We start from the raw sequence: 23,220 nt of genomic DNA, 5'->3' as shown, positions 1-23,220 counted from the left end.
AAATGCGTCACCACTGCTTCTAATTCCTCTAGTGAAATCGGGGCTTCTAGGCTTTCTCTACATATGCGCTTAATTTGGGCAATCCAATGTCTTCCAGGGTCTCCTGCATCTCCTTCTCCATGTCCTCCCCCATATCTACGTAGAGGTGTTTGTAGTATCTGAGGAAGCCCTCGTTCACCATTTCCCGAGTGTTCCAGATGTGTCCCGCCTCCCCCACTATCTCCCTGATTGCGGGTCTCAGTGTCTCATTTTTGTACAACCATGCCAACAGCCTCCCTGATTTGTCTCCCTGCGTGTTGTCGTTCAACGTATATTTCTTGTAGTTGAGGTTGCTTAGTCTCTCCCATAGCTCCCCGCCAGCCAATTGCAACTGGCTCGCCCTTTCCGCCTGGTCCTGCGAGGTTCCCTCCTCTTCCATTATTGTTTCCAGCGCCCTTTCTATATCCCGCAGCTCCCGCTCGATATCCCCCTGAAGCCCTTTAGACTTTGATATGGCCATTCCCCTTACTACCACTTTAAAGGCCTCCCATAGGGTACCTTCCAATTGCACACTTCCTGTGTTATGCTCAAAGTAACTTATTATCTCATCCCGTAAATCCTCTCTAAATGTGGTGTCTCTCAGTGCCTCCGCTCTAAGTCTCCATGTTGGGATTCTGGCTCTGGGGGACTGGTGACGCCACTCCAGGACCAATGGAGAGTGGTCCGACAGTATCCTGGCTTTATATTCTGAGCTCGCCACCTCTCCCGCCATGCCGGGGGTGGCAAACACATAATCCAGCCTAGTGTACAGATCATGCGTGGCGGCATAGTGTGAATAGTGTCTAGCTTCCGGGTGCTGTCCCCTCCAAATATCCTCAAGCCCAAAATCTCTCAACAGGGCACGTAATGCTCTTGCTGCAGGAGTGGGTTTGTCCACTTTCGTGTCCGATCTGTCTAGTTTAGGGTCTAGCGTACAATTGAAATCCCCCCCCCATATGATCTCCCCACCCGTGAGGGGGCTAATCTTTCCATATAATGATTTGTAGTAAGTTACTGTATCTTGGTAGGGGGCATACGTGTTTATGATACTCCGTTCCCTATTCTCCAAGAGCCCTCTAAGTGCCACCATCCTTCCATCTGGTTCCACAATGGTCTGTAGTATTTGAAAAGGCATCTGTGGTGCTACCCAAATAATTACCCCCCCCCCTAGCATATGCCGAATATGTTGCACTTATGCTAATACCTTTTCACTTCTTTTTCATAACTTTGTGTTTCTCCTTAGTAAGGTGAGTTTCTTGCAGCAGGGCTATGTCAATTTTTTGCCTCCTCAGATACATCATCACTTTATTTCTCTTCAGGTAAGTGTTGAGCCCCCTGACATTGCAAGTAATTATTCTGAGATCACCCATCTCCCTTCAGATCCCTCCTCCCCCCTCCTCTTCCACCACCATTATCCCGAGTGTGCCTGACATGGGTTTCGCGCAGAGGCGCACGGGTACTTGCTCGTTCACTAACATCTATCCCTACAAACACCCCAACTCCCTCCCCTCGCCCCTCCCACCCCAACTCTAACTGTTGCCCAGCTCCATCCCTGGATCTCAGGCGATCCCGCATTTGGTCCCATCCCGCTATGCCGGTATCGGGTCCCCAGCAGGAAGTTACCGCACTACTGGTAACTCAACTATCCTAACTATGGGGGTATGTGGTCAGGTGCTCTGTGTCTCCCTGTATGCGTCACAATTCGCTGCCTTTCCATTGTCTAACACGACTATAATTAAGTCCCAATTTCGACACCATTATACGGCACCTCGATCTGCAGGGTCTCAGCATCATTTCTTCGCTTCGCTTTCCTTCCGGGCCTCTCCCTCTTCTGGGCTATTTTGCACGTCAAGCCAATCCGATGCCTCCTGTGGGGTGTCAAAAAATAGTGTTTTGTTCTTGTGGAATATCTTCAATCTCGTCGGGTACATCAGCATGTATCTGTGGCCGACTCCCTTAGCATCTTTTTAACTGCTCCAAAATTGTGCCGTCGTCGTTGCACCTGGAGTGTGTGTAATCAGGGTACGCCGTGATTGAGGCAGATGCCCCCTGGATCGTACCTCCTTTGTGAAAGTATTCCAGGATTATTTCCCTGTCCTGATAGTTCAAGATCTTAGGTATGATAGGTCTCGGGGGGGCTCCCGGAGGGGGCCTCCTCGCTAGGGCTCTGTGCGCCCTTTCAACTGCAAGTCCCTGGGTAAGTGTGCCCACTTCTATCTCTTGCAGCAACATGGTTTCCACGTACTCGGTAGGGTTCGCTCCCTCTTCTCCTTCGGACAGTCCAACTATGCGTTCATTGTTCCTTCGCACCCGTCCTTCGGCTTCCTCGGCTCTACTCTCCAGGTTGCCCACCTGTTGACGCAGCGTGTGGATCTCTGAAGTGTGCGAGACGCAAGCCGCTGTGTTGGCCCCAACCTCTTTTTCCAGCTCTCCTGTGCGGTCTGCTATCGCCCTCACATCTTGCCTTAGGAGGTTTAGGTCTATTTGCACTGCGTCTATTTTGGTTTCCAGTGCCATCTTCAGTGTGGTCATGGCGGCTTCCAGTTTCGTTTCCCACGCCACTTTCAGGTCTGCAATGGCTTCCAGGATTTGTCGGTCCCCCTGCGTTGGGGATGTGTCCATTTGGGCACTTTTATCCTTGCTTCTGGCACCGTCCGTCTGTTGCGGGGTCTTGGCATAGTCCTCCATCGTGGGCTGCTTCCCTTTCGTCTTTTTAAGCTTGGTTGCCATGTCTGATGCGGTGCCGGGTGAGCGGGCTCCTTTTATCCGGCGTTGTGGTTCGCTGTCACTGCCTTGAGTGTTTGGACAGTGTTTATTGTTCACTTTCAGGATGGTGGTGTTTCCTGGACTTGTTCCACCAGCTGTCGTACCGGTCAAGCCCGTTTCCCCCCTCTCCTCACTCTGTGTCGTGGCTGGTGTCTGCTCCAGGGGCGCCCCAGCCGGAGGCGTCTCGGTGTGGTGCCACGTGTGGGCCACGTTATGCCTTGGCCGTGCCTTTTCCACCCTTAGATTAGGGAGTGGGCTTTTCCATTCTGATTGTCTTTACCCAAGTAGCCCAGGCTATAGCCCCACTGGGCCTCCGTCAATGACCAGGTTGCAGCCACTTGTGATCCCCTCCAGCACTTGTTACTGTCCAGCCCCCAGGTGCAGGTAGGCCATGTCTGATGCGGTGCCGGGTGAGCAGGCTCCTTTTATCCGGCTTTGTGGTTCGCTGTCACTGCCTTGAGTGTTTGGACAGTGTTTATTGTTCACTTTCAGGATGGTGGCGTTTCCTGGACTTGTTCCACCAGCTGTCGTACCGGTCAAGCCCGTTTCCCCCCTCTCCTCACTCTGTGTCATAGCTGGTGTCTGCTCCAGGGGCGCCCCAGCAGGAGGCGTCTCGGTGTGGTGCCACGTGTGGGCCACGTTATGCCTTGGCCGTGCCTTTTCCACCCTTAGATTAGGGAGTGGCCTTTTCCATTCTGATGGTCTTTACCCAAGTAGCCCAGGCTATAGCCCCACTGGGCCTCCGTCAATGACCAGGTTGCAGCCACTTGTGATCTCCTCCAGCACTTGTTACTGTCCAGCCCCCAGGTGCAGGTAGGCAGCAGGGTGTGCTGACACCTGAATGCCCATGTTCAGTATTATTGTTTTGGCCTGGCTCCTGGGCATTAGCGTGTCTCCCTTTTCCTGGTGAGATGCTGCTGTGGGACTGGGTGTATTTTCTTTGACACGGAACGTTTTGGTGGCAGCCCGTGTCTGCCTCTTGTGTCGTAAAGGGGGCACTGGTCCCACAGCTCCAGTGGGGGGCCAGCTCCCCTCTGCCTCATTTATTTATGCTCCTGGTCTGTTGTGCCCCCCAGCCCCTCCAGGAGTCAGGCGGCGCATGCCCTCTCAAAGTGCTCGCTCGGCCCCTCCTCTGCTGGGGGCCCTCCGCTAGCGTGCACCAAAAAGCAAGAAGGGGGGCCGGGCCGCACGCCCTGCGTGGCCCAGGGGCTCCAAGCTACATTGTGGGCGGACAGCCCGTGGCGGTCTCCTGCGGCTCCCCGCAGCCCAGGGGCACTCGCTAGCTCCGTTTTTCGCTCCTCTCCAGTCACGCACTCCTGGGCTTCACCGGGTCAACGCTAGGGCCCGGCTGCAGGCACACCACGCTCCGGTGCCCCTGGATCACCGCTCCAAGTCCCTGTTCCTCTCAGTGGGTGGACCTCCACCGGCTCTATGCAGGGTAGTCTCTCCTTCAGGCTGATGCCTGCGCACCGTTCTGCCGTCTGTGCTCGTCCTTCTGTGTTTGCCGGCCCTTGTCCCGCTTACAAGTCCTCTAGGTCTACAGAGCTTCTCCGCGGGGCATCCCCGTGGCATCGCCGCAGCGCCCCGCTCCAGAGCCTTTGTTCTGTGTGGCGGCGGCCATTTTGGGGGTGAAGTTCGTCAGCTCCTCAAAATCTTCAGTTGGGGGCATCTTCCCCTGTGAGGTCCGGATTTTGCCGTAGCTTCGCTCGATGTATGCCACTTCCATTCATCTTCACATTCCTAGCTTTTGGGCAAAATTGCTATGGTGAGAACGGCAGGTTATTCAGGATTAATGGCGGATCGTTAGGAGCTCCAGAGTCACCCAGCCTCCTACATGGCTAGCTAGCCTCGCCCCCCCTCCAGGCTTCTGTAACAATCACTAACTGCACATTCTCATAAGCTCTCGAATCCATCAATCCATCAAGTGAACACTGCATTCTCATCTGTGCCCCTCGCGGCAGAAACACAAAGTGTACTAGACAGTGGAGTAAATGCCTATGAAGTGGTCGAGTTTGGAATCTTTTCGCAGATCTCATGCTTGAGTGGCTTTCTACATAGCTTTGCAGCCAAAGACTTTAAAAGTCACAGAAGCCATAGAAGAGCAGTGGCACGTAGAGCGGTGGCTGCCGTTGGAGTTTGTGAACAGTGAGTTTGTGAACAGTGGTGAGCATTCAAGTGTGAGGCTTAAAGGCGACTGCGGAGCTGCGCCCTTTCAGTCTTTTAGCCTGTGATATCTTTTTACAAACGCTTTCACGCCAACTTAACCAATTTCTCCCACATCCCCGCCCCTGCTCTGGCCGTCTGCACCCATAGATAAATCCATTTGCTGACTTAACCTGGACATTTGGGTCATATCAGAGAAATTCAACTCTGCTTCCTGCTTAATTTCCAAAAATCAATAGTGACTAAAATTACAAAGCAGGTTCTGCCAACGTTTCATCAGTCAATCATGCCGAATATCGTTACAGTCACTGCAGGTGAAGTGGTATGGCAGCGCGCATTGAGTTACATAGCCAAACAGGAGTACTCGGAGAACCCACGCTATATACACAAGGAAATAAGGTTGAATCTGGCTTCCCAGCCATCCCCAAAACAGAGAGTTGGACAACAGATTTAATGGAAATATGCCAGTACTTGGTCGATCTGCAGATACATTGAATCTGACATCAGAGGAGCATTCAAAGGTATCTCGAGAGATCCCTTTGTCAAGTACAATGACGACAGTTCACATATCTCAAACAGAAAGTGAAAGGGTTGGAACGTGCCCTAAATCAAGAAAGGTATTAATGCCTACAGAAAGGTTCTGTGTGCATAGCTCCTCCCCCATCTACTACCGGAACCTATTGCAGGCAAAACAATTAGAGAGTTCCTCAATACTATACCTACTGTAAAAAAAGTGGTGGGGGCCAAAACAATGGCCGTCATAGATAGAACACATATGCACAATCTGATCCTTATATAACATATGGAATCCCTACCATCCTTACTGGCGGAGTTACCTAAAAGTTACGGAATAACAATTGTAAATCAAACTTGCGACCCATCTAAACAAGGTTCTCTGTCAGATCTCATAGATTTCATAGAAAACAGAGATAAACCGCCTGGGAATAGACAAGAACAACAGAAACCAGAAATAGAAGATTCTCAGAGAAGTGGATGAACGAATACGACTGATGTCACCAACTTTGTCAGCCCTAAATATGGTTCTGAGTTCCTTCTTGACCCTCTATGACAACATCTGGGATGAAGTGAGGGTCCATTCTATCATGCTGGCAAACATTAGTGCGAGGGTCGATGAGCTAACCATGCTATAATACCCCTTGCAGGGGACCACACAAGACACAGGTGAAGAATCCTGCGTCTGGGTCTCAACAAAATAAGTAATTCCACCACAGATGCCCGATACCATAGAAGAGGCAGAAGAAGTGGCAGTCCTCCTCCAAACCTATTATTAAAGATTTGAGTCAAGATAACTGTTTAGCCACCAACGAAGTTCCTCAGCTTGTGGGTAGTAACCACCCTAAGGAACCTCTTAAAAAAAATAAAGGACATTCAAATGGAAGGGGAAGTACAAGGAAACCAAAAAACCTAAAAAGCAGTGCAACTAAGAATGCACTAACACAAACTTTCTTTCGGAAACTAGCACTAGTGGCCTTCAAGGGATCTGTAAAAGACGACTGATCTGGGAGAAAGGGAGATGACCAGAGATCAGTAGAATCTGAACAAACAACAATTATTGAAGCACTGCCACTAAACCACCACACAACGGCAAATACAGACTCAAAACATCAGAAGGAGGATGCTCCCCGGAAAATAGCTGCACCGAGGGAATACAGAAAGTGACCAGATACTGAAATTATAAAAGAGAGACAGGATTATGATTCAACTAGTAATCCACAAACGAGCATGAGTGTCTGTGTCGACCCAAACAGGTCTCGACCTTTGCGGTTTGAACAGCCCAAGAGGTTGTTCTCCCCCACCCCTAAAATACCTCCCAAAACTGTGCTGTTGCAAAGTCATAATAATATGGAACTGAGAGGGGAGACTGGTAGTGCGGAGAGTAATATTGCCACTTCACAAAATGTATGCATGCTGAATAAAGAAAGTGAAGCACGCTGGTCAGAACGTTATGAAGCATGAACTGGGTCAAGGAGTACAAGAAAGAGAGAATGAGAGGAACAAAGGCAACTGCCCCAGGAAGAGTTGATAAGGCAAAGAGATGCTGGTAGATATAATCAAAGATTCATTAATGAAAGAGTGGCAAGAGCAGTATCCAACAAAAGAGATAGTCAGCGTATGACTTGGGGAAAGACCTAATGAAAAAAATGAAAATAGATGGTCAGGACAAACAGGAAAGCAACCAGTGCTAGAGATGAAAGATGATTCCCCAAGAAACCAAAAATGGGTAGAAAGACTTCAAAGAAATTCTCAAACTGAAAAATCTCATGGTTCATTTAAATCAACAAATGTAGGCGATTTACTGAAACAGATTTATAAACCAACTGAGATGACATGCATGATCAGGCCCAACTCTGAGATACACTAATCACAGCAGCAGATAGACAAAAAGGAGACAAAAGAAAAGGTGAGAAGGGTGATGGAAGAAAGATAAAACATATGTACTTGACCAAAGGCAGACAGAAACCACTAAGAGTTATCATGAAAAGAGCGCCCAGCTGATGTTTACTTATACGTTCAGGAAGAGTAAATGCATATTTCTAAATAGAGGCAATGTTTAGCTTCTACTACCACAAATACCAAGCCTGAGAATGATATGCAAAAGAGATATATCGGGAGTGGAATTTCCGGATAAAAATGACTTTAATTGCTCGGTAGTGCACTTCAACTCTGACCTGGTATTGGAGCTGGTTACTTCCGAAAGAGAGAGGCTGAGGAACCAAGGGTTTGTGATATATGTAATTGATTTTGAGAAGCTTCAAAATTGGGAATTAGTGGGAGGTGAAAAAAGAATAAATAACTTTAGTTCAAGAGGTATTGTCCCATTGAAAGAAGCCAGTCAAATTGATTGGATTAGAGTAGCTGAAGCACTTGGCCAGAAACAGAGAAGTGACAACGTAACTCCATAGCTCTAGTGCTATGAAACTCAACGTTTATCAGCAGTCTCTCTCTTTGGTGTCATGGAACATTAGGGGCTTTGGTAAATTTACAACTAACAAGTACATAACAGACCAACTAAAAGATTTTCTCATAGTATGTCTACAAGAGACATGTGCGACAGAAGATTTAGTATGAGACGGTTATGCAAGCTTCCAACGAATGGCAGATGGATCTAATGCATGCCGTCTATCTGGAGGTCTATGTGTGTTTATCAAACAGGGAATGGATATCACTGGAAGCATGATCTCCAATTACCAAAAAGGTATCCTGGCAATTCAAATTGACTTTCAACAAAATTTGACGATAAAACAAATTTTGCTGATAAATGTCTATTGGCTCAATACTCAATCCGATATTATGGTTATGATGGTGGTACTTGATACGATTATAGCAACACTTAAAACGAAGTACATAAATGCTGAAGTGCTTATGGTTGTTGACCTTAACTCGCATTGTCTACACCAAAACCTCCAATTAGGCGACCGGTTGAATGGTGAAACTCTCCATGCGAGGTCGCAAATTAAACAAGGGACAATGTGGAGAGAGTATTTGCAAGGATAGGAAATGTCCATTTTGAACGGCATCACACTAGGCGATATACTCGAAAAACCAACATGGATTAGACTATGCCATAGCGTCTGAATAACTAAATCGAGTAGTTTCAAGATTAGAAGTAGTGCGTAATGTAGTGAGTGATCACAATAAAATAACCCTCAAAATCAACCTTAGCATTACTATGCCCTCTACAACCTGTTGCAAAAACCTGGCTCTGAATAATGGAAAGAAAAGATTAGGTTGGAGTGAGAAAGGTATGAATCTGATGAATAACCTAATAATAGATCACTGTGTAACAACAACCTTATAGATGAAAATAAAGCAATTGAGAGTAGGAACCGTCCCAATGTTTGTGGTAGAAAAAACAGCATTAAATGTGAAAGTAGGGTTACATTCCAATCGCTCAAATAGATATGATAGACATATCCAAGAAAATAACAAGGAGATGAGAAGGGCAACTAACGAAATTAAGGTTGCCAACCTCACAGGAATAACAAAAAAAGGCTGCAATCAAAAAAGCCAAACAGACATTTAAAAATTGGCTCAAAAGTAACAGGTGCCTTCTCTTACAGAGAGACAGCGAAGCAATGTTAGAGGCAGTCCTGACCAATAATTGCAAACATTTCTGGAATATTGTAAATCAGAAGAAAGAGAAGGATGGACAAGCAACACAAAATCCGATCCCCGAAGAGATCTGGTGAGACATTTTGCAAAATGATATAGTAGAGTTGCCCCTAAGCACAGTGAGCAAGGTAACTTAGAATGGGATTTAGATATCTCAATGTAATCTTTGAAAGTAATTATAAGAACTGGGTCTAATTCCATAGCTTCTGGTCCGAATGGCCTTATTCTGAAACAAGAAGTGACAGCATGGGCAAGGATACTCCACATCCTGTTTATGAATATCTTACACAGTAAGATCATTCCAACAAGCTGGTCTGTGTCAATAATAGTCCCAATACACAAAAAAGAAGAGCAAAAAGATCCAAAAATTATCGTCCTACAGCCCTTATGGAATGGACATTGAGAGTACGATTTTCTCTCGCTGCCTACTCAAAGAGATAGAGGAATGGTCAAGAGACAAAGGCATACTGTCAAAATTTCAGACAGGCTTTTAAGATCCCAGAAGACCCAATCTATGTAGCTAGCATAGATCTGAGTCTAGCATAGAACCAGGCTGTGGAGAAGGCTCGCAGATTGGGACATCCCAAAACAAATCTTGGATATTCTCATCAAACTACATAATGATACAAACATTTAAGTAAGATTAAATAACTGAGGTGATGTATCAGCCCCCACAGACACCCATTGTGGGCTGAGACAGGGATGCGTGTTGGCGGCATACCTTTTCAATTTGTATCTGGTCGATTTGTGGGAATTCTTGGGAAGTGCTTCTTTTATCGCATCTAAATTAAAAGATGAGAGATGATTCTGCGTTACATACGCCGATCACATTTTACTCTTGGATCGAACACAGGTGGGATTACAAAGACTTTTAAGAAGATTTGAAAAATATGCCAAATTAAATAGTCTAATCAACAATGAAAAGAAATCATGCATTATGACCTAAAAAAGGGGAAAGATACAAATTGAACTCATTCAGATGGTTAATGAATGGCAAACAACTCCCGGTTATGCGAAATGTAAAATATCTAGGTTTCCTACTATCGAGACCAAAAGAAATAAAGATCTATAGACAAGCATTATGGGCAAAGGGATGACCATTAGTGGCTCAAATGTCTACATTTTAGAAAAATACTGTTGCTTCTCAATCAGGCTTCTCATACAATTTTACCGCTCAAAACAATTCTAGTCTTGATGTATTGCTTAGACATTTATCCCAGGCTTGGCAATTTAGAATTAGAAAAACTTGAATCCTGGTTATGGAGGAAAGTACTAAGACTAACCAACTGTGTCCACCATAACAATAATAAGTTTTGAGTTGGGGTTGACCTCCCTTCTGGCCATTACGCAATTGAGAATTGTCTTACTATTCCGCAAGATAGTGTTAAGCAGAGAAGATTTGGTTTATAACACATTATTGAAGGAAATGGAAGATGGCAATGAGAAGGGCCCTTTGGCAGAATTTAAACAACAGTCTGAATGTACATTAGAACAGAACGAGGTGTCCGTAGAACTCCTGTGCGAAAATCTGGGTCAGGTAAAAAAATAAGTGACAGAAAAAGATTGGATCACGACCTGTGACAAAAGAGCCCGATATAACCAGTCCAGTGAAACCAATACCGAATGTAAAAAGAAAGGAATTCTACCAAAATATTTAGAACAATCTCCAGATAGTCGCTACAGAGACATATTTCTAAGGTTCTGACTTCATACTCTCACAACCGGAGAGATTAAATTAATACGTGACATGCAGAATACTGCTCTGTGTCAACATTGTGGAACAGTGGTTGAAACCCTGAAGCATTTATTAATTGTACAGCCTTCCAAAAGCTAAGAGAAGAGATGTTTTCCCTTTTTTAAAAAAAATTCCTTAGATTCACTGAATTCAGAGTACTTCTGGAAATATATTTTACAAGGCCGCACCTCCTCCATGGTGATTAGAGTAGTTAATTTTCTGAAAAGGATTAACATTATTGTTTGAATGAATGATTGAGAAAAGTGTGGAATGAATGGAAAAGAGGGAAGTAAACACCACCAGTATGTAACAATGAATGAAACATTTATGTTTTATGAATGTACATTTTACTGATGTTTCCTTGTTTATATGATTACATGATTGAATGATAATGTTTTGAGTAAAATGTATACGTTTTGAAATAAACAATTTGTATAATAAAAAATAAAATAAAAAAATAGGTTCTTTCCCCTTACAATTTCTCTTGAGATCGGGAAGTAATATTATTCAAGTTCCTACCAATGCCACTGCTCTGCTGGTAACTGATTCGAAAAGATATCAGTGGACCTTTGTGGATAGAAGCACAGGTAGAATTCTATATGTTCATGGTTTGCTGTGTTTGTTGGTGCCCTGTTTTTAGGGAGTAAAATGGATGGTGTATATGCCTCTTAGCTGTAAGGCTGCTTTTGAGTATATGTTTTCACAACTCACATAACAACATAATGTGGATAGTAAGGAGGGGAATTCTGATCATCATATTCTGTGGTACAGTTATTCTAATGCAATTATCGCCCTTACACAAATTATGAGAGGCATTTTCTCCCGGCCCTTGAATTACTCCATTAAAATGGCACATTAACTCCTATTGACATGTTTTCTGACACATTCCATTCGATTGCAATTATTCCATTTGCAAAAATTGCATAGTGTCTGAATTTCTTGACAGCCACATCAGTGATTAGCAATACTTGCTTTTTGTAATGTACATGAGGTTTTTTCCAGTTGCATTAAACACTTTCTGTATTGTCTCTCAGCAATGTTGACAAGTTAATAGCCACAACCAAACCTATTGTTTATCCTGAGCATGCAAACCTTTTTTTGTGCATACACATTTTTCTCTCTGCGCAGGAGTACTTTTGTAGGCCTTGAAGCCTTGGACTGGTTGATGAGCTCTCCTTATAATCACATATTCATGTAGAATATTTGTTTTTTTTAGCATATATGTTTTGAAAAAGATTTGTACGATGTTCCTTTTACAATGATTTGTAAAGAACTGAGGTGGTTCAGAAGGGGGAATTGTCTTCCAAACGCTTCAGAGATGGTATCTCACTAACTTCGCATGCTCACAAAGTGGCTTACATCGTTATTCAGTTGCGCACATTGAATCTAATGTGTGCATGAAGACTAATCATTTCTGCAATTAGGGAAACATAATTAGAGCAAACTTTGCTCCTAGCCTACCAGAACTTCCCCCTTAATTGTGCAGGACAGTGCTTAATGGAAGTTGCTTTCTCAAACATTTTCCCTATAAGGGAAAGAGCAAAGAGAGAGATGAAGCTCTCTGTGATCTGCTGGACCATGGCAGGGTCCATTTCTAATAAGGAGCAACAAAGTAACAAAGCATAAATACCATATCAATATCATATACTGATAAAGATGCAGTTACGAAATCAAATATCATGATTGATGCAAACATAATGCAAAGTCTCAATTCTCCACAATGTCATGAAGTACAAGAAATCCTCCTATCCTTATTTCTAAATCAGTCTTACTATAACACAGCATTATGTAATGCACAATTTTGACAGCCAATTTATATTGCCATTTGCTGTCATCTCCTGCCCATCTCATTCTTATGGTCTAGATCATGACACAATGGATTCACTTAGCCAATGGTTTTGACAGCAGGATCTTTGACCCCTCACTTCCACCACAATGTGTATGCATTCAACCAGTGTGACTATAAAAGGATATAAGAACACCACCCTTCCTATGTGGCATAATTCCACACTATAATGGTGCTAACTAAGTGGCTACCTTTTAGCATTTGTTATTTTATAGATGTTGTCAACTACTTATGCTCGGCAATACAAAATGGGCAGGCAACGTTCACACCTACGATAACACCACATCTGCATCAAATACAACTGACTCTAGAATGTGTACTGTATTTTAAGATCTTTTATAGAGCTTATATACATTGTATAGTGATGTTTTTAATTGTTTTGCAGTCATTCAACAGAATAGCAGTTCAAATGAGGAATATGATATAAGCATTGGAGGATACAAAAGGTTAAAACCTCTTTAGGGTGCATACTGCCCCGATGCCATTCAAACTATATCTGGCTGCTTTAGAACATCTTAGGTTTTTTCCCAAATGATTGAGTAAGATGCACATTAAATGTCTGTCCTATGTGGATAATCTTGTACTACTTAACACCACATGAAAGGTGCTATTCTGGAAAGCTCATGCATGAATATGCCTCAAGTTAATGCTCAAAAGTTCCATAGTGTGTTGCGGAAATCCCAAAGTAAACAAATGTAGATGGCCGCAGTGAATAGTTTGGGTCGAAAACATGGAATCCTTCAGTTACTATGGCACCATTATTGATGGCAAATCAAATTGAAAACTGCTAGAAAAAGAATGCATGACTCATACTAAAGCTCTGATGTAATTGTCAACTTGCTTAAAAATCAAATATGGGAACACACGGTTGAGCCATTAATAAAAGCCTTTCAAGTAAAAATCATCCTTCATCATTCAGTGCTAAATTATGGACCAATGCAGATTAGTGGCTTAACGTTCTAGAGCGCTAAATTTGGAGAAGTGGCCAGGGTTTATTGGTGTCCACTCCTCTAGATTGATTTTGAATGACATGGGTCTAGTTTCTTAAGCCACTTTGACCACGATGAAATACCTCCTTATTTTAGCAAGAGTTTAGTTTGCAGAAGATTGTACTCTACTGACATTACTAGGGAATACACATTTTTTTTATAAAATAGACAGTAGCAGCACATCTGGCCAGATAATACTTGAGCCTATCAAAATGAATACTTAATCTTATGAATCCTACAGGAAGTTCCAGAAAGTAATTAAAGTGGTGATACTAGAAAAAAGAGAAATTAGCCTTTAGACTTCATTGCAATACTATGTTGCAACTTTTGATGAAGAGCACACTACAAAGTGGTACAGCAACAATTTTGCATACAAACAGACTAGGTATAACTTTATGAGATTCTTTTAAACGAATTACCAATGAAAGAACTTCTGGGTAGATGGTTGGGCACTCCATATGAGCCGCGAACCTGTAAATTGTTTTAAGATGTAATTAAGATTTTTTTTAAAAACATGTTTTTATTGCATTTTCTTATCAACAACATAGGAACTTCCCTGTCCCATAACCATCCCTCACCCCCCATCTTCCCCTCCCTCCATTCTCCCCCCCACCAGAAGGTCTCTGTTGTCATGTTCATACTTATGTACATGCCCCATTGAGTCCTATGTGAACATGTCCAAGATCCTTATTTTATGTGGGCACCATTGTTCCATGTAGTCGCTCTGGAGATATTGCAGGGCCACCCCCAGTCCGTTCTAAATTTCTGGCGGTCTCCTTGTATGTTATATGTGATGCGGTCCATCGCTATGTGGGACCACACTCTTTGTAGCCATTCAAATATTGTAGGTGGCGTATTCAGCTTCCATTTTTGCGCAATGGCAAGCCTTGCCATTGATAGCAGTCCCATGAAGTTCTGCTTCTGTGTCTTTGTCAGAGTTTTACCTCTGGGGATCCACAGGCTGCACATCCACACCTCCTCTCCCAACTTGTCTGTTCCCGTGAACATTGACTGCATTTGGGATTTAACGTTGTTCCAAAATTGGTGCAGTTCCGGGCAGTCCCACCAGATATGTCTCCAGTTACCCTCTGCCCCGCACTCTCTCCAGCACTTGTTCAGAGTGGTTTTGTACATTGTGTGTAGTCTTTCTGGAGTATAGTGCCATTGTACCAGTATCTTTGTCAACATTTTCCTTGTCTGGACAGCTCTCGTTAGTTTGGGAATGGCCCGCCAAATGTATTTCCACTGACCTTTTGTAACCTTACCCCTGAGCGTGATTTCCCATCTTTTCATGTATTGCCATTTGATATCTTCGGTTTGGACATTGAGGAATTTGTAGGTGTCTGAGATAAATGTCTTAATCCCGGCGTGTGTCGTGATGTATGTTTCAAACAGGGTCCATTTTCTTGACACTGCCCGTTTGATCCGGGGAAGACAGCCAGTGGTGGAGTTGTTCATACTTGTATCTGTCTTTGACGGTGACGCCTAATTGAGTTTGGCAATCTATGAAGGTTCTGTTCTCCTGGTCCTGAAACATGTCACCTATCTTTGTGCAACCCACGTCTTCCCACTTTTGGTATGCGCCTTGCTCCATGTCCGGTTGGAATTCCGGGTTCTTGAACATTGGTATGAAAGGGGCCAGATCTATTGTCAGTGATTCTTTTTGGGTTGCCCTATTCCAAATCTCCAGGGTTGCTTTCATTACTTCACTTATTTGTACGTTCGGGGTCTATGTTTTTTTTTGTCCAGAGTAGGTGACGGAGGCGGGTCGTGGCTACGGCTTTATCTTGGGCTACCCATAGTTTTTCGGAAGAGTCCAGGATCCACTCCTTCAAGATCCACAACTGAGCAGCCTCGTGATATTTACGGAAATGTGGGAGGGCTAAGCCCCACTCGTTCTCTGTGCCGTAAGGACTGTGTTGGATACTCTGGGAGTCTTTTTCCACCAGATATACCCTAATATTGTTTTGGATAGTGTTTTGAAGAAGGAGGCCGGGACTCTGACGGGAAGCGCCTGGAATAAGTACATGATTCTGGGCAGTATAGTCATTTTTATTGCTGTGATCCGGCCCCACCACGATATTGACATTGGGTTCCACCTTTATAAATCTCTTTTGATCTTTTCTAGAAGTTGGGGGTAGTTCCCTCCATATAGTTTGTCTATACGAGTGGTCAGAGTGACTCAGAGGTATTTGACCCTGTTTGCTGCCACTCTCAGTTGTAGTATATATACTGAAGGGTGAAACCCCTACTCTGTGGGAGACTGGGGAAAGAATGCAACAAAAATCACAAAATTGTGTCCCCACAGGGAATAAAGTAATGGTGATGCGGTATATCCATTACCGATGCTCACCTTATTTTCTCTAACCTCAGTTTGTGTGTTAAACTGTTTTAAGCAAGGGTTACCACAGACTAAATCTATTGCTCCTACGTTATGTGTGTTTAACCTCTTCTTTGGATATAATTATGTCATTAATGTTATCAGAAGATCATTGCTTTGAAGATATACATTTGACACAATGCAGAATCTTGATCATACAAAAATTAGAATTTCTCGTTATTTTAATGAAAAACATAAAACAATCTTTTGTGCATGAGCCTCAATGTCATTTAACAAAATATTATCTGGAAGCAGGTTCAGTTTTGAATACATAACATATTATAATCATGTTAACGGCATCAGAATAAATCATGCACCGTAAAAAAACAATAATAATTGGAAACAGGTAAAGTAAAGACAATATACAAAAAATTAAACAATTCAAAAGGACAGACCACTGAAAAAAAGACTTTACATTTAAACAAAACAATTCTAAATATCACAGGACATGAATTCTATCCTTATAGGCAGAAAAATATTATAAAGTTATTTAGTTTTCACCCTGTTTTATTTATGGGAGTCCACCTGTGTACATTCCAAGGAAAACCAAGGAACGAAAGAAACAATTATAATTCCTAGTGGGGTGTGGAGATGTATGGCTAGTGTAAGCTTGGTTTATACATTCACACTTGCCAACCGCTTCTTACAGTGCTGCTCAGGTCTACGTATGTGTGAACTGGCCTAATGCATATAGGCACAGTGGCCACCGCTGTCAGCCAAAGAGGTCAGTCAGGTGTGGTCAAATACGTTTCGGTGTAGAGGGCTAAAAAGAAAACGCCTTCCTCAGGACCAAAAGTCAGATGTATACGGTTTTTAACCCCTATGAAAAAAACAGAAAAGGGTAAAGGGAAAGGGCAAAAAATTCAAGTTAAAAAGCCACCCGTAGATGGCTAATGAAAGATTAAAAACATTTCAATTCTTGTCGGAAATAAATGTAAAAAAAGAAGAGAAACTCAAGTCCTGAACAAAAGTGATCAAAACCTCCGCTAAGGATAGGGAAGAAAAGCAGAGATTAACACCCAAAGCCAGAAAAAAGTCAAGTTCTAGAGAGTAGTGCTTCTGGCAGAAGTGTGTGCCCATAATCCAAAAAATTAAAAAGTGCTTAAGTCTGTGTATAGTTAAATTGAGTCAGAGGAACAGATAGTATATATAGACCAAGACTTATTGATAGAAACAAGCAAAGAAACATAATGCGGTGTAATAACATCACCGGATCTGGGTAATGTGCCCCACACCATGGAGGGTAAATTTACCTCAGATGGAGTAATAGAAGAAGTGCCTGGAGACAAATCTCGACTAGGCTGGATTGGAGTATTATGGTGTCAACTAGCTTGAAGGCACTCATGTGCAAAGGGCCCTATATTCGCATCGCTTTTCTAGGGAGGAAACAAGAGTAGAACCCGAAAAATATGTCAAGTTCTCTCGCATCATGTTCCTAAAGCCTACGTGGTAGACAGTGTATAGACAGTAAAAGTACTAAAAGAAGAGGTTGACCTGAAGCCGTGGTTAATGCTGGTCATTGAAAAGTAGCGTGTATTCTTGTGTGCACGTATCAGATGGATCGTTCGTTACTCGTCTTGATTCTGTGCATCTAAAGGTCAAGAAAAACAAATGCCAAAATAATGCATTAAGGTAAAGCGCTCACTGTATGCGAACCACAACTAAGGTGTGGGCTTGGGACTACAGGGAGCAACAAGAGCAAGTATGGCCTCTAATCATTCATACTCCCCCCGAATCCCATGAGAGAAGAAAAACTCCGATAAGCATAGCAGGGCTGTCATGTGGGTGTACCGGGATGAAAAGCAGCGCATGTCATCATCATACAGTTTCCGCAGTCTCACCAGTTAAGCCGTGCGAGGCTAAAAGGTCCTCACTGCAATGATGTCCAAGATGTAGTAATGCAGCCCTGATTGAGTTAAGCGAGCTCGATATGCAATCGTATAGATGAAAGATCATCGAGTTGGGTGGCGTGCGCCTGAGCAGCCACGTTACTGGCGTAATTCGAGACTGGGTATGCAGTCCAGGCGCCAGAAAAAGTGCGCCATTGTAGTGGTGGTGGCCAGAAGGAGGAATAATACCCTGCTTGTGATGGTAGCGCAGCGGTCAAGCGGGCCAGGCCGCTAAATACAACGTCAAAAAATAATGCGCATTGAGACTCTCAGTTGTAGGGCTGCTGCTTGCCTTTGGATATCATCTCTGTTTCCCGCCAGTATCAGAATTTCGGACTTCAGTCAGTTGATTTTTAGCCCCGAGATGGTGCCATAGTCCTCTATTTCCTGTTGGAGGATCGACAGTGTCCGCAGCCGGTCCCTCAGGGCCACCAGCGTATCGTCTGCATATGCTGCGATTTTGTGGGATATTCCCCACATGTCTATGCCTTTGATGTCAGGGGCGTCTCTTATTCGCGCCAGGAGGGGTTCTAAGAATATTGCGTATAGGAGCGGCGAGAGGGGGCACCCCAGCTAGGTCCCCCTCTCTATCCTGACTGTATCTAACAGCTCGCCATTTACTGCTATCCGTGCGTTGGGTGAGTTGTAATTGGCCCGTATCATGTTGATGAATTCCTCCCCTATGCCCATTTTCTCCGGGATGCAGAACAGCAAGGGCCACTCCACACGGTCAACCGCTTTTTCCGCGTCCAGCACCAGTAATAGTAATATTGTGGGTGTGTGTGTAATCCCTAATTCTCGATCAAGTGGGATATCCATCTTATGTTATCGTGGATCTGTCTGTTGGGGATAAACCCTGACTGGTCCTGGTGGATCAGTTTCGGGAGGACCCATGATAGTCTGTTGGCTAGAATTTTGATGTACAGCTTTGCGTCCATGTTTATTACTGTGATCGGGCGGTATGTGCTCGGGAGCTCCGGATCTTTCCCGTTTGTGGAAAACTAGTATCTTTGCCTCATTCATAGATTGTGTTATGTTGCCATTTTCTTTAAACGTGTTGAAAAGTTCTGACAAGATTGGGGCTAGGCTTTCTTAATACATCTTGTAGAAGTTTGCTGTGTAGCTGTGCGGACCTGGGGCCTTGCTGTTGGGGAGCTCCCGGATTGCACTGATTACCTCCTCTACTGTGATTGGGCTGTCTAACTGTTGTTTTTCTTCTTCCGGAATTGTTGGGAGGGTGACCCCGTCTAGGTAGGTGGTTTGTTCTACCTCATTGGGACAGTCTGAGGCATATAGTCTTTGGTAGAATTCTTTAAACACTTTCCCGATTTCTGTCGCTAGTGTCCTTGTTTGTCCTTGCGTATCATTCAGCACCTTGACTGCTTGCTTCTGTTGTTTTCCTTTTAGCTGCCTGGCCAGGAGCCTGTCCGCCTTGTTCGCTTTCATATAGTACCAGTGCTTCAGATGGATCAGGCTCTACTCAGCGCGTTTGGTGTGGATGGATTCCAGCTGCCCCTGAATGTGCCTTAAGGCTCTCTTTAGTTTTGACAACTGGTTTTGGGTCATTTCAGTCTGTATCTCTTCCACCTTGGACGCCAGCTCCGCTTCCGATTGACGATTCCGTTTGTCCCTCTGTGCTTTGAGAGCCATGAAGTGCCCTCTTGTCACTGCCTTGAAGGCCTCCCAGAGAGTAGCCCTAGAAGTCTCTGGGGAGTTGTTTGCAAAGTAGTCTGCTATGTGCTCTCTCAACAATTCCCCCAGGACTGGGTCTTGCATTATGTCAGCTGGGAGTTTCCATCTCCATAGCCCCGTCTGGAGGCAGGCCAAGAGGACGGTCACCCACAATGGGGCATCGTCAGAGAGCGATATTGCACCTGTCTCTGCGTGTTGGATCTTCCCCAGGAGAACTGAGGGTCCCATGCCATGTTGAAGTCCCCTCCAAGCATCACCCCCGCCTTTGCGAATGTTTCTATTTTATTCAGGCAGTCTCTAATGAAACCGTTAAAGCTCATATTCGGGGCGTAGATCGTTGCTAGTGTTAGGGGGTAACCCTCGATATGGATGTTTACAAATAGGAATCTCCCCTGTTTGTCTGCTCGGATGTCATAGATTTGCAGGTTTAGGGATTTATGAAATGCAATCAGGACTCCCCCCTTCTTCTCCTGCTCATTTGCTTGGAGAATTTGATTGTATCCTTTTAGCCGAAGCCTCCCATTGTCTTGCCTTTTTATATGGGTTTCCTGGAGCATTATGATGTCAAATTTCCCTGTTTGTACAAAATGCTTCACCTTCTCACCTTCTTTCTTTTTACTGGGGAGTTCAGCCCTCTGACATCATATGTTAGTATTTTTAGCCCCATACTTTCTTGGTAGGAAATAACTGTTTGCCACTCACAGGCCCTCATGCACTGTATGTGTTTCCTTCCGGTTCCATATTTCCTCTCTCAGACCCGCTTCACCCCTTCTGTAACTTTGGCTTCCCTCAACTGCCCTCTATACGCTCAGGGATAATAACTTTGTTGGGAGTCCAAACGTCCACTTGGATTCCTCTGATGGTTCCCGGTCCGACCCCCAACTCTGGCCATTACCTGTGTGCCGGATTATCGGTCCTTGTGCGTTGCCCATTCGTTCAAAGCCTCAGTCCCTGGAGGGCTTCGTCTGATGTTCTTACTTGGGGTCTCTGGGTTGGTTCAAGTGTCCCCTTTTACTTATTTGCAGGGTGTCTGGGTCTCCTGTTTATGGTTTTCCATTCACTGGGAAGTTTTCTGCCTGGGGGGGCTCCCTCTGCTGTTGCCCTGGTCGCTTTCCTGATCTTGTGGGTTCATTATGTGTAGACCTTCCTCGCATGTGGTAATTCTCTGCTGCTTCCCTTCCCATGAGAATAGCAATGCGAATGGAAACGTCCATTTGTGTCTAATTTGTTTCGACACTAACTCTTTTATCACCCAGGCCATCTCCTGGCGTTTTTGGAGCGTCGATTGTGCCAGGTCTTGATATAGGTGTATGTCCATCCCATTCATCCTGATATGGTCCATTGTTCTTGCTTTGCGGAGTATCTGCTCCTTTTGGGTTTATGATGTCAACGCTACCAGGACATCCCGGGGGGGGCACCTGGCTCCCCCACCCTCCGTGGGCTCACACTGTGTATTCTGTCTATTTTTGATCTCCGTGAGCGGTTTTCTACATCCTCGCATTGGAGCTCTAGGTTGGGGGTCAAGCGGACCAGACGTTCTTGAGACTCTGCGTATTGCTGTGTTTCCTCATCCAGGTTTTGGACGGTTTTCTTCAGGGTGTCCGTTCTTTCCCCTAAATTCCCTATTTCCATCTTCAGCTCTTGTACCGCCTGTTGCATCTCGTCCTTCATTGTTTCAAATTGTGTGTGTATGGAGTCCATGAACCGTTAATGGAATTTGCAAAACCAGGTTTTCATATCTTCTTTTGTAGCCATCTCCGCCCTCTCTGTGCCTGGGCTCGTCGCTGCGTCTTTCCCATTTTGCGATTTGGCCTTTGTATACGTCTGTGGGTCTGACCTCAGAGTTGCACCAGGTTCTGCTCTTGTCTTGGATTTGTATTTGTTGATTGTGTCGCTGTCATGTCGTCCCCTGGATTTTGACATGTGTGCCACTCTACTTTGGGCCGCCTATGTATCTGTGTTTCTTGTGGGTCTCGGGGTTTCTGGTTCCTCGTCCGTCTAGGCTAGGCAGACCTATTCCTGTCTGGCCTGTGGGAGGCGGTCCACCCCTGCTTTAGTCGGCTCTTTTCGGTTTCCACTTCACTGGGACCTGCTCTCGGTCATTGGGCTCCGTGGAGTCCTGGTAGTCGCAGATGTCCCAGTGTGGTGTCTAGTTTGTGTGGCGCTGGGGGGTCTTCGGTATCCCTTTTCGCCTTTTGGTCCCCTTAGTCTGCTGTGTGGGTCGGAATTCCCCCCTCCCTGGTTGCGGCCTTTGTGCTTGTGGCGTCTGCGGGGAGAGCCCTGCTGTGTTCGTCTTCCCTGCTGGGCCCTCGGGTTGATGTCTCTCCTCTTTTAGCAGGGCCTGGTCTGTGCCCCCGCGTGCGCTTTTGGGTCGGGTTGCTCCTCCCCACCGGATTGGCCCGTGGGCTGCCTGCCGGGGTGCAGGGTGGAAGTTTAAGAGTGGGAGGGGGCCAATCGCTTTGTGGGACCTCCTTATTGTGTGTTCTGCTTGAAGCGCGGTGTGGATACAATGGCACATTGTATCTTCCTCCCCTCTGTGTTTCGGTTACCAGCATGGTGGGGGTCTCCCTTGGTTCCTCGCCAGGTGGGTTTCCTCCTGCTCCCGATTCTGTCCGCCGTCTTTGGTGTTGCGGCCGATCGGTGCTGTGTAGTTTGTTTCCGCCTTGTGCCCCCCTTCGAGCTGGTGGGGTGTCGCCTTTAATTGGGGCAGTGAGCGGCTTCTGGCGCTGTTGGGGGACTCCCATGCCCTAGTGGTTATTGGAGTTTTCCCTCTGCTGCTGCCAATATGTCTTGGCTGGGTCAGGGTTTTGCTGCGGTCCTCCCTCTCTGCTTCGCGCCCCCACCGACGGCGGGGGGTTAATGCCACATTCCGACTGCGGCGTTCTAGCCTTTGGTTCTCGGGAGGGTGTCGGCGGGTTACGCTTCCTGGCCCGCCTTGTTAGCGATGGCGGTGGTGTCCCGCCCTCCCTCTCTGGTTCCCTCGCCTCACCATTGGGCTGGGTCCCGTGAAGTCCGGTCTTCCAGGCAGCGCATCCGGACCTCCCGGGTGCATTTTTGATCCTTCTGTGCCCCCACACTTGCCTTCCTGTGGTAGGTGTTAATGATGTGGTTGCTGGAGCCGTTGTCATTCCCTGTCTGTGGGGAGTTTGGAGCAGGTCTCCGAACCGGTCCTCCTGATGTTTCCCCGCTGGCTCTCTAATGTTCCCACCGACCTGGTGGCGTCTCATAGTGTGCTCTGTGCGTTCTCTTATGTGGCCTCTCCCCTCCAGCTGGATTCCAACCCTTCCGCGATGTGTGCTCTGTGGGTCCGGTTGGCGGGAGGGCCGGCCCCCCGTACCAGACGCTGATGTTGGAGGGGTCTGCCAACAGGGGTTCCCGTGTCGGCAGTCCCTGTGGCGGGTTTGCTTCTCCGGTCCTCCCACTAGCGATTGCCAGTCTGAGTATCTGCTGCCGCCCTCTGTTGGGTTCTGGGTCTGATGCGGAGCCGAAAATCCACTTTATTGATGAGCATTAGTGTCGCGGCATGAGCTGGGAGACGGAGAAGAACTCACGCAAGTCTACCCAGCTCGGCCGCCATCATGGAATCCCTTAATTAAAATGTAAACACT

This window comes from Ambystoma mexicanum, chromosome 4q (assembly GCF_040938575.1).
Source record: "Ambystoma mexicanum isolate Mex_15411 chromosome 4q, UKY_AmexF1_1, whole genome shotgun sequence".
NCBI classification, from domain to species: Eukaryota; Metazoa; Chordata; class Amphibia; order Caudata; family Ambystomatidae; genus Ambystoma; species Ambystoma mexicanum.
Note: the sequence above shows the minus strand (reverse complement) of the source record.